The sequence below is a fragment of the Oncorhynchus kisutch genome, linkage group LG23 (assembly GCF_002021735.2).
Source record: "Oncorhynchus kisutch isolate 150728-3 linkage group LG23, Okis_V2, whole genome shotgun sequence".
Classification (NCBI taxonomy): domain Eukaryota; kingdom Metazoa; phylum Chordata; class Actinopteri; order Salmoniformes; family Salmonidae; genus Oncorhynchus; species Oncorhynchus kisutch.
Genome location: NC_034196.2, coordinates 49,821,516 through 49,833,832, shown reverse-complemented (window position 1 = coordinate 49,833,832; position 12,317 = coordinate 49,821,516).

Genomic DNA, 12,317 nt, shown 5'->3' with positions numbered 1-12,317 from the left:
CCCCTCCATCACTCTCTCCCTCCACCCCCTCCATCACTCTCTCCCTCCACCCCCTCCACCCCCTCCATCACTCTCTCCCTCCACCCCCTCCACCACTCTCTCCCTCCACTCCCTCCACCACTCTCTCCCTCCACCCCCTCCACCACTCTCTCCCTCCACCACTCTCTCCCTCCACCACTCTCTCCCTCCACCACTCTCTCCCTCCAACCCCTCCACCACTCTCTCCCTCCACCCCCTCCACCACTCTCTCCCTCCACCACTCTCTCCCTCCACCCCTCCACCCCCTCCACCACTCTCTCCCTCCACCCCCTCCACCACTCTCTCCCTCCACCCCCTCCACCACTCTCTCCCTCCACCACTCTCTCCCTCCAGAATCAGACTTCTCTATTCCTTCACGTGGCCCAGGTTCAATTCAAGTGCAATTTAGTGACAGTATGTCCATGTCCCAAATGGTGCCCTATTCCCTTTATAGTGCATTACGTTTGACCAGGACCGTAGGGGCCCTACATAGGGAGGGTACTATATGGGACGCACCAACGCTGTCTGCTGTATGCAGATGGGAGTTGTTGTTTTTAAAATCTCTAAATCTGCCTTCTCTGATGCGGCAAGGTACACTAATGAGAAGAAATTAGTCCAACCTGTGCGTGTGTCTGTGCATATGTCTGTGTCTGTGTGTGTGTGTGTGTGTGTCTGTGCGTGTGTGTGTGTGTGTGTGTCTGTGCGTGTCTGTGTGTGTGTGTGTGTGTGTGTCTGTGCGTGTGTCTGTATGTGTGTGTGTGTGTGTCTGTGTGTGCGTGTGTGTCTGTGTTTGTGTGTGTGTGTATGTGTGTGTGTGTGTGTGTGTGTGTATGTGTGTCTGTGTGTGTGTGTCGTGTGTGTGTGTGTGTCTGTGTGTGTGTGTGTGTGTGTCTGTGTGTGCGTGTGCGCATGTGTGTGTGTGTGTGTGTGTCTGTGTGTGTGTGTGTCTGTGTGTGTGTGTATGCGTGTCTGTGTGTGTGTGTGTGTCTGTGTGTGTGTGTGTGTGTGTGTGTGTGTGTGTGCGTGCGTGTGCGCGTGTGTGTGTGTGTGTGTATATGTGTGTGTGTGTGTGTGTGTGTGTGTGTGTGTGTGTGTGTGTGTGTGTGTGTGTGTGTGTGTGCCTGCTGTAGTACCATCCCTGCATGTCTCCACTGTTGTGACAGATAGTCATTATACTCCAGCTGAATGTGTTGTAGAATAGTTACGTAATAGTTGCCTTTTTATAAAAGGACTTCCTGTTCTGCTCCAAGGTCTAGTTCCTCTGGTGAGGTCACAGTCACACAGGACTTCCTGTTCTGCTTCAAGGTCTAGTTCCTCTGGTGAGGTAACAGTCACACAGGACTTCCTGTTCTGCTTCAAGGTCTAGTTCCTCAGGTGAGGTCACAGTCACACAGGACTTCCTGTTCTGCTTCAAGGTCTAGTTCCTCTGGCGAGGTCACAGTCACACAGGACTTCCTGTTCTGCTCCAAGATCTAGTTCCTCTGGCGAGGTCACAGTCACACAGGACTTCCTGTTCTGCTCCGAGGTCTAGTTCCTCTGGTGAGGTCACAGTCACACAGGACTTCCTGTTCTGCTCCAAGGTCTAGTTCCTCTGGTGAGGTCACAGTCACACAGGACTTCCTGTTCTGCTCCGAGGTCTAGTTCCTCTGGTGAGGTCACAGTCACACAGGACTTCCTGTTCTGCTCCAAGGTCTAGTTCCTCTGGTGAGGTCACAGTCACACAGGACCTCCTGTTCTGCTTCAAGGTCTAGTTCCTCTGGCGAGGTCACAGTCACACACGACTTCCTGTTCTGCTCCGAGGTCTAGTTCCTCTGGTGAGGTCACAGTCACACAGGACTTCCTGTTCTGCTCCAAGGTCTAGTTCCTCTGGCGAGGTCACAGTCACACAGGACTTCCTGTTCTGCTCCAAGGTCTAGTTCCTCTGGTGAGGTCACAGTCACACAGGACTTCCTGTTCTGCTTCGAGGTCTAGTTCCTCTGGTGAGGTCACAGTCACACAGGACTTCCTGTTCTGCTCCGAGGTATAGTTCCTCTGGCGAGGTCACAGTCACACAGGACTTCCTGTTCTGCTTCAAGGTCTAGTTCCTCTCGTGAGGTCACAGTCACACAGGACTTCCTGTTCTGCTCCAAGGTCTAGTTCCTCTCGTGAGGTCACAGTCACACAGGACTTCCTGTTCTGCTCCAAGGTCTAGTTCCTCTGGTGAGGTCACAATCACACAGGACTTCCTGTTCTGCTCCAAGGTCTAGTTCCTCTTGTGAGGTCACAGTCACACAGGACTTCCTGTTCTGCTCCAAGGTCTAGTTCCTCTTGTGAGGTCACAGTCACACAGGACTTCCTGTTCTGCTCCAAGTTCTAGTTCCTCTGATGAGGTCACAGTCACACAGGACTTCCTGTTCTGCTTCAAGGTCTAGTTCCTCTGGTGAGGTCACAGTCACACAGGACTTCCTGTTCTGCTTCGAGTTCTAGTTCCTCTGATGAGGTCACAATCACACAGGAACAAGAGGAAAAGAGGAAGCAACCGGAGAAAGGGGAAGTTGTGGAACGGAGACGGGCAGAGAGAGGCTCTCTAATCGGAGGTGTGGGAGAGTTTCCTCGAGGGCAGAGAGAGGCTCTCTAATCGGAGGTTTGGGAGAGTTTCCTCGAGGGCAGAGAGCCAATAAGGAAACAGTGTGACTGACTGATGGGTTGTGCCCTAAATGAAGGTCCCGATGTGTTTGTCCCTGACTGATGGGTTGTGCCCTAAATGAAGGTCCCGATGTGTTTGTCCCTGACTGATGGGTTGTGCCCTAAATGAAGGTCCCGATGTGTTTGTCCCTGACTGATGGGTTGTGCCCTAAATGAAGGTCCCGATGTGTTTGTCCCTGACTGATGGGTTGTGCCCTAAATGAAGGTCCCGATGTGTTTGTCCCTGACTGATGTAGAATATAGTGGTGATTGGTCGTGTTAAAAGCAACATTTTTGTAAAGCTTAAGTGTTTGTCTTGTTCTCTCTGTCTGATCCAGGTAGTGTTTGTCTTGTTCTCCCTGTCTGATCCAGGTAGTGTTTGTCTTGTTCTCCCTGTCTGATCCAGGTAGTGTTTGTCTTGTCCTCCCTGTCTGATCCAGGTAGTGTTTGTCTTGTTCTCCCTGTCTGATCCAGGTAGTGTTTGACTTGTTCTCCCTGTCTGATCCAGGTAGTGTTTGTCTTGTTCTCCCTGTCTGATCCAGGTAGTGTTTGTCTTGTCCTCCCTGTCTGATCCAGGTAGTGTTTGTCTTGTTCTCCCTGTCTGATCCAGGTAGTGTTTGTCTTGTTCTCCCTGTCTGATCCAGGTAGTGTTTGTCTTGTTCTCCCTGTCTGATCCAGGTAGTGTTTGTCTTATTCTATCAGGTAGTGCTATCTCTTCAGATTATAGCTAGATCATCTCAGTTGTAGTGCTATCTCTTCAGATTATTGCAACATCACCTCAATTTTAGTGCTATCTCTTCAGATTATAGCTAGATCTCCTCAGTTGTAGTACTGTCTCTTCAGATTATAGCTAGATCATCTCAGTTGTAGTGCTATCTCTTCAGATTATAGCTAGATCATCTCAGTTGTAGTGCTATCTCTTCAGATTATAGCTAGATCATCTCAGTTGTAGTGCTATCTCTTCAGATTATAGCTAGATCATCTCAGTTGTAGTACTGTCTCTTCAGATTATAGCTAGATCATCTCAGTTGTAGTGCTATCTCTTCAGATTATAGCTAGATCTCCTCACCTTTAGTTATATCCATCATCTGTGGCTGTTTCCCCCATTCAGATGACTGGAGGAGAGACAGACTGTGTTTAATGTGTGTTCCAGGGGGTTAAGATGTTAACCTCACATAAAAGGAAGAGGCAGCGCTTTAGATTAGCTGTGTGGACCCTTCACTCTCTGCATTTCAATTCAACCTGAGCGTTTTTCATTGGTTGGTCCAAGCCCTCGGGTAATGCAAATATTGTTAACCATATTTTACTGGTTTGCCTGCTTTTGAATAGACTGAATAATAATGCTTCTAACACATGAACGACATCCGCTCATTTATTATTACACACCTGACCTCACCTAGACCCTTTAAGGTTCCACCTCACCTAGACCCTCTCCTTTCAGGTTCCACCTCACCTAGACCCTTTAAGGTTCCACCTCACCTAGACCCTCTCCTTTCAGGTTCCACCTCACCTAGACCCTTTCAGGTTCCACCTCACCTAGACCCTCTCCTTTCAGGTTCCACCTCACCTAGACCCTTTCAGGTTCCACCTCACCTAGACCCTCTCCTTTCAGGTTCCACCTCACCTAGACCCTTTCAGGTTCCACCTTACCTAGACCCTCTCCTTTCAGGTTCCACCTTACCTAGACCCTCTCCTTTCAGGTTCCACCTCACCTAGATACTCTCCTTTCAGGTTCCACCTCACCTAGACTCTCTCCTTTCAGGTTCCACCTCACCTAGACCCTCTCCTTTCAGGATCCACCTCACCTAGTCCCTCTCCTTTCAGGTTCCACCTCACCTAGACCCTCTCCTTTCAGGTTCCACCTCACCCAGACCCTCTCCTTTCAGGTTCCACCTCACCTAGACCCTCTCCTTTCAGGGTCCACCTCACCTAGACCCTCTCCTTTCAGGTTCCATCTCACCTAGACCCTCTCCTTTCAGGTTCCACCTCATCTAGATACTCTCCTTTCAGGTTCCACCTCACCTAGACCCTCTCCTTTCAAGTTCCACCTCATCTAGAACCTCTCCTTTCAGGTTCCAACTCACCTAGACCCTCTCCTTTCAGGTTCCACCTCACCTAGACACTCTCCTTTCAGGTTCCACCTCACCTAGACACTCTCCTTTCAGGTTCCACCTCACCTAGTCCCTCTCATTTCAGGTTCCACCTCACCTAGACCCTCTCCTTTCAGGTTCCACCTCACCTAGATACTCTCCTTTCAGGTTCCACCTCACCTAGACCCTCTCCTTTCAGGTTCCACCTCACCTAGTCCCTCTCTTTTCAGGTTCCACCTCATCTAGATCCTCTCCTTTCAGGTTCCACCTCACCTAGACCCTCTCCTTTCAGGTCCCACCTCACCTAGACCCTCTCCTTTCAGGATAATTATTCTACATGTTTTTTTGTCAGGTTTGATGTTGCAAGACAGAATATTCTGCCTGTGACGACTGAGATTAATAGGCTTGTGGTCACGCGTCTATTTTTATCAACGATGACAAATTCATCTTGTTGTTGACATTACTTTCTCCTAGCCGGAGGCTGCTGGGTGGTTTTGATGGAGGCTGCTGGGTGGTTTTGATGGAGGCTGCTGGGTGGTTTTGATGGAGGCTGCTGGGTGGTTTTGATGGAGGCTGCTGGGTAGCTTTGATGGAGGCTGCTGGGTAATTCTGATGGAGGCTGCTGGGTAATTCTGATGGAGGCTGCTGGGTGGTTTTGATGGAGGCTGCTGGGTAGTTTTGATGGAGGCTGCTGGGTAATTCTGATGGAGGCTACTGGGTAGTTTTGATAGAGGCTACTGGGTAGTTTTGATGGAGGCTACTGGGTAGTTTTGATGGAGGCTGGGTGGTTTTGATGGAGGCTGCTGGGTAGTTTTGATGGAGGCTACTGGGTAGTTTTGATGGAGGCTACTGGGTAGTTTTGATGGAGGCTACTGGGTAGTTTTGATGGAGGCTGGGTGGTTTTGATGGAGGCTGGGTGGTTCTTCCCCTACCTGTCCTCTCTCACTCCCTCCTCTTCTTGGCGTTCGAGTTTGGATAACTGTCTCCCATCAGGCTACTGATTTGAATAGGTGGACTTTCTTTAAGCCTGTAGAATGGAGGGAGGGAGGGATAGTTCTTTAAGCCTGTAGAATGGAGGGAGGGATAGTTCTTTAAGCCTGTAGAATGGAGGGAGGGAGGGATAGTTCTTTAAGCCTGTAGAATGGAGGGAGGGATAGTTCTTTAAGCCTGTAGAATGGAGGGAGGGATAGTTCTTTAAGCCTGTAGAATGGAGGGAGGGATAGTTCTTCAAGCCTGTAGAATGGAGGGAGGGATGGATAGTTCTTTAAGCCTGTAGAATGGAGGGAGGGATAGTTCTTTAAGCCTGTAGAATGGAGGGAGGGATGGATAGTTCTTTAAGCCTGTAGAATGGAGGGAGGGAGGGATAGTTCTTTAAGCCTGTAGAATGGAGGGAGGGAGGGATAGTTCTTTAAGCCTGTAGAATGGAGGGAGGGATAGTTCTTCAAGCCTGTAGAATGGAGGGAGGGAGGGATAGTTCTTTAAGCCTGTAGAATGGAGGGAGGGATGGATAGTTCTTTAAGCCTGTAGAATGGAGGGAGGGATAGTTCTTTAAGCCTGTAGAATGGAGGGAGGGATAGTTCTTCAAGCCTGTAGAATGGAAGGAGGGAGGGATAGTTCTTTAAGCCTGTAGAATGGAGGGAGGGAGGGATAGTTCTTTAAGCCTGTAGAATGGAGGGAGGGAGGGATAGTTCTTTAAGCCTGTAGAATTGAGGGAGGGATAGTTCTTTAAGCCTGTAGAATGGAGGGAGGGATAGTTCTTCAAGCCTGTAGAATGGAGGGAGGGAGGGATAGTTCTTTAAGCCTGTAGAATGGAGGGAGGGATGGATAGTTCTTTAAGCCTGTAGAATGGAGGGAGGGAGGGATAGTTCTTTAAGCCTGTAGAATGGAGGGAGGGAGGGATAGTTCTTTAAGCCTGTAGAATGGAGGGAGGGATAGTTCTTTAAGCCTGTAGAATGGAGGGAGGGAGGGATAGTTCTTTAAGCCTGTAGAATGGAGGGAGGGAGGGATAGTTCTTTAAGCCTGTAGAATGGAGGGAGGGATAGTTCTTTAAGCCTGTAGAATGGAGGGAGGGAGGGATAGTTCTTTAAGCCTGTAGAATGGAGGGAGGGATAGTTCTTTAAGCCTGTAGAATGGAGGGAGGGATAGTTCTTTAAGCCTGTAGAATGGAGGGAGGGATAGTTCTTTAAGCCTGTAGAAGGGAGGGAGGGAGGGATAGTTCTTTAAGCCCGTAGAATGGAGGGAGGGATGGATAGTTCTTTAAGCCTGTAGAATGGAGGGAGGGATGGATAGTTCTTTAAGCCTGTAGAATGGAGGGAGGGATAGTTCTTTAAGCCTGTAGAATGGAGGGAGGGAGGTGTAGAGAGATGAACAATGAAGGAGTGAATGAAGCAGAGGGTTGCCTGGAGGAGTGTAAAAACATCTTATCCCTCTCTCCCTGGCCATCTGGTTGTTTGTTTGTGCTGGTGCAGAAAGTGTGTGTGTACGTGTTGTGTGTGTGTGTGTGTGTGTGTGTGTGTGTGTGTGTGTGTGTGTGTGTGTGTGTGTGTGTGTGTGTGTGTGTGTGTGTGTGTGTGTGTGTGTGTGTGTGTGTGTGAAACCTCCCTCCGCTGGTGCAGAAAGCGAGACAGAGCTTGTTAAGAAATATGCTGTGCCGTTCTGCAGCACCTTGGGGACAGGTATAAACAGAGTCCCCCCCTTTCTCTTCCTTTCCTGCCTTCTTTCCTTCTCTCTCTACTTTCCCCCTCAAATGTTTTAGCCTTCTCTCTATTCTCTCTCTCTCTCTCAGTGTAACAGAACAACAGGTCTCTCCTAGTTAAGTGTAACAGAACAACAGGTCTCTCCTAGTTCAGAACAACAGGTCTCTCCTAGTTCAGAACAACAGGTCTCTCCTAGTTCAGAACAACAGGTCTCTCCTAGTTCAGAACAACAGGTCTCTCCTAGTTTAGAACAACAGGTCTCTCCTAGTTTAGAACAACAGGTCTCTCCTAGTCCAGAACAACAGGTCTCTCCTAGTTCAGTGTAACAGAACAACAGGTCTCTCATAGTTCAGAACAACAGGTCTCTCCTAGTTCAGTATTACAGGTCTCTCCTAGTTCAGAACAACAGGTCTCTCCTAGTCCAGAACAACAGGTCTCTCCTAGTTCAGAACAACAGGTCTCTCCTAGTCCAGAACAACAGGTCTCTCCTAGTTTAGAACAACAGGTCTCTCCTAGTCCAGAACAACAGGTCTATCCTAGTTCAGAACAACAGGTCTCTCCTAGTTCAGTGTAACAGAACAACAGGTCTCTCCTAGTCCAGAACAATAGGTCTCTCCTAGTCCAGAACAACAGGTCTTTCCTAGAACAACAGGTCTCTCCTAGTTCAGTGTAACAGAACAACAGGTCTCTCCTAGTCCAGTGTAACAGAACAACAGGTCTCTCCTAGTTCAGTGTAACAGAACAACAGGTCTCTCCTAGTTCAGTGTAACAGAACAACAGGTCTCTCCTAGTTCAGTGTAACAGAACAACAGGTCTCTCCTAGTCCAGTGTAACAGAACAACAGGTCTCTCCTAGTCCAGTGTAACAGAACAACAGGTCTCTCCTAGTTCAGTGTAACAGAACAGCAGGTCTCTCCTAGTTCAGTGTAACAGAACAACAGGTCTCTCCTAGTTCAGTGTAACAGAACAACAGGTCTCTCCTAGTCCAGAACAACAGGTCTCTCCTAGTTCAGTGTAACAGGTCTCTCCTAGTTCAGTGTAACAGAACAACAGGTCTGTAATGTAAAGCACAAATGCGTTGTCGAGCTACGGATGTGAACAGTAATGAACTATTAAACAACCTCTTACCTAAATCTCTGTAACATAATGTAGCCTGTTGAGGAGGAATGTGTGGTGATAATTAAGGTGGTTATTCTGGTGGGGTTAGAGAGGGGGGAGGGGGGGGGGAAGACTTGTCAGCTCTTTGATCGCGTTGGGGGTCATTGAGGGTCGTCACCTCTGACCTCAGCGATGGTTAAAGAGATACAGGGACAGACTAATTACACATAATAACTGTGACGAGACAGTGCCCCCGCCACAAACACACATACCTACACACGACCACCTGTACACACACACACACACACACACACACACACACACACACACACACACACACACACACACACACACACACATACACACACACACACACACACACACACACACACACACATACACACACACACACACACACTTACACACACACACACACACACATACACACACACACACACACACACACACACACACACACACACACACACACACACACACACACACACACACACACACCTGTAATTATTCCCTTCAACGACAACCGGAGTACAGAGCCCACTGCTGCCTGGTTAATAACAGTGCTGTAACACCTGAATTATCCCCCCCCCCCTCCACCCCCTCCACAGGAGGTTGGTGGAACCTTAATTAGGGAGGACAGGCTCGTGGTATGTGGAGTGGTATCACATACATCAAACATGGTGTCCAGCCGTTCCATTTACTCCGTTCCAGCCTTTATGATGAGCCGTCCTCCCCCCATTAGCCTCCACTGCTCCCCACCCCACCCCCAGACCACACACACACTTTCACACGCACACCTACACACACACATTAGCTGTCTGTCTTATAGAACAGAGGCCAGGTCTGATCCTGTCTACGCCTACACTAAATGACATGCTGAATAACAACGTCACAACGTCACAACGTCACAACGTCACAACGTCACATAGGACAAGGTGATCATTAACACATGATTGATTTGATTAGATTTTTTGAGTGGGTGGGGGGGGTAAAACAATGAGCTAATACGCTTGAATTACTATGGCATTCTATGAATCAGTGGCACACCAACCCCTTTTACATTGAGATCGGAGGCCAAATAAGGACAACAAGGCTCCCGAGAAGGCACTGCATCCCAGTGGTAGAGGCGTCACTACAGACCCTGGTTCGATCCCGGGCTGTGTCACCACCGGCCGTGATCGGGAGTTCCATAGGGTGGCGAGACAGGTCACATCTCTGGGGTCACAGCCAGGTTACATCTCTGGGGTCACAGCCAGGTCACATCTATGTGGTCCCAGCCAGGTCACATCTCTGTGGTCCCAGTCAGGTCTCCCTCCCTCCCTCCCTCCCTCCCTCCCTCCCTCCCTCCCTCCCTCCCTCCCTCCCTCCCTCCCTCCCTCCCTCCCTCCCTCCCTCCCTCCCTCCCTCCCTCCCTCCCTCCCTCCCTCCCTCCCTCCCTCCCTCCCTCCCACCCTCTCTCCCTCCCTCCCTCCCTCCCTCCCCTCCCTCCCCTCCCTCCCTCCCTCCCTCCCTCCCTATGTATGAGGATGAATGGTCCACAGCGTCTCTATAGAAACTACAACTCCCTTCAGCCCAGCGTCCCACTCTCTCTCGTGAATGATTTGATTTCTCTCTATAGAAACTACAACTCCCTTCAGCCCAGCGTCCCACTCTCTCTCGTGAATGATTTGATTTCTCTCTATAGAAACTACAACTCCCTTCAGCCCAGCGTCCCACTCTCTCTCGTGAATGATTTGATTTCTCTCTATAGAAACTACAACTCCCTTCAGCCCAGCGTCCCACTCTCTCTCGTGAATGATTTGATTTCTCTCTATAGAAACTACAACTCCCTTCAGCCCAGCGTCCCACTCTCTCTCGTGAATGATTTGATTTCTCTCTATAGAAACTACAACTCCCTTCAGCCCAGCGTCCCACTCTCTCTCGTGAATGATTTGATTTCTCTCTATAGAAACTACAACTCCCTTCAGCCCAGCGTCCCACTCTCTCTCGTGAATGATTTGATTTCTCTCTATAGAAACTACAACTCCCTTCAGCCCAGCGTCCCACTCTCTCTCGTGAATGATTTGATTTCTCTCTATAGAAACTACAACTCCCTTCAGCCCAGCGTCCCACTCTCTCTCGTGAATGATTTGATTTCTCTCTATAGAAACTACAACTCCCTTCAGCCCAGCGTCCCACTCTCTCTCGTGAATGATTTGATTTCTCTCTATAGAAACTACAACTCCCTTCAGCCCAGCGTCCCACTCTCTCTCGTGAATGATTTGATTTCTCTCTATAGAAACTACAACTCCCTTCAGCCCAGCGTCCCACTCTCTCTCGTGAATGATTTGATTTCTCTCTATAGAAACTACAACTCCCTTCAGCCCAGCGTCCCACTCTCTCTCGTGAATGATTTGATTTCTCTCTATAGAAACTACAACTCCCTTCAGCCCAGCGTCCCACTCTCTCTCGTGAATGATTTGATTTCTCTCTATAGAAACGCTGGTCAATTGGTTGTTGAATAACCGGGGAGAAAAACGAGATGACGGTCAATCGCTCAACACGACAAGAGAAGCAGGTGTGTGTGTGTGTGTGTGTGTGTTTGTGTGTGTGTGTGTGTGTGGGTCTCCTTGCTGCACTCAAGGCTCCAAATGCATATTCAACACACACACAGAGACACACAGACAGACGCACAGACACACAGACAGACACACATACACACAGACAGACACACAGACAGACACACAGACAGACACACAGACACAGACAAACACACAGTCGAGGCCTTGTTACTGCATATTCAACACTCTCTAGACAGCTGTTCCCTCTCACTCCTCTCTGCCCGGTTCCTACTCAGCCAGCCACACTCCATCACCTCCTCGTGTGTGTGTGTGTGTTTTGTTGGGAATCGTTCTGCTTTGACAAACACAGCCTTGAGATAGAAAGAGAGAGAGAGAGAGAGAGAGACAGAGCTTTTCCTTCACACCCGGTTTACCTCCACGAGACATTAAGCTGAATAAAGTGGCTAGCTGTGTAAACTTTTACTCTTTCACTGCCTCTTTCTCCCTCTCTTCATCTCTCTCTTTCTCCCTCTCTTCACCTCTCTCTTTCTCCCTCTCTTCATCTCTCTCTTTCTCCCTCTCTTCATCTCTCTCTTTCTCCCTCTCTTCATCTCTCTCTTTCTCCCTCTCTTCATCTCTCTCTTTCTCCCTCTCTTCATCTCTCTCTTTCTCCCTCTCTTCATCTCTCTCTTTCTCCCTCTCTTCATCTCTCTCTTTCTCCCTCTCTTCATCTCTCTCTTTCTCCCTCTCTTCATCTCTCTCTTTCTCCCTCTCTTCATCTCTCTCTATCTCTCTCTTCACCTCTCTCTTTCTCCCTCTCTTCATCTCTCTCTTTCTCCCTCTCTTCATCTCTCTCTTTCTCCCTCTCTTCATCTCTCTCTTTCTCCCTCTCTTCATCTCTCTCTATCTCTCTCTTCACCTCTCTCTTTCTCCCTCTCTTCATCTCTCTCTTTCTCCCTCTCTTCATCTCTCTCTTTCTCCCTCTCTTCATCTCTCTTTCTCCCTCTCTTCATTCTCTCTTTCTCCCTCTCTTCATCTCTCTCTATCTCCTCTCTTCACCTCTCTCTTTCTCCCTCTCTTCATCTCCCTCTCTTCATCTCTCTTTCTCCCTCTCTTCATCTCTCTCTCTCTTTCTCTCGCTCTTCTCTCTCTCTCTCCTCTCCTTCTCTCTTCTCCTCCTGGTCTCTCTCTCTC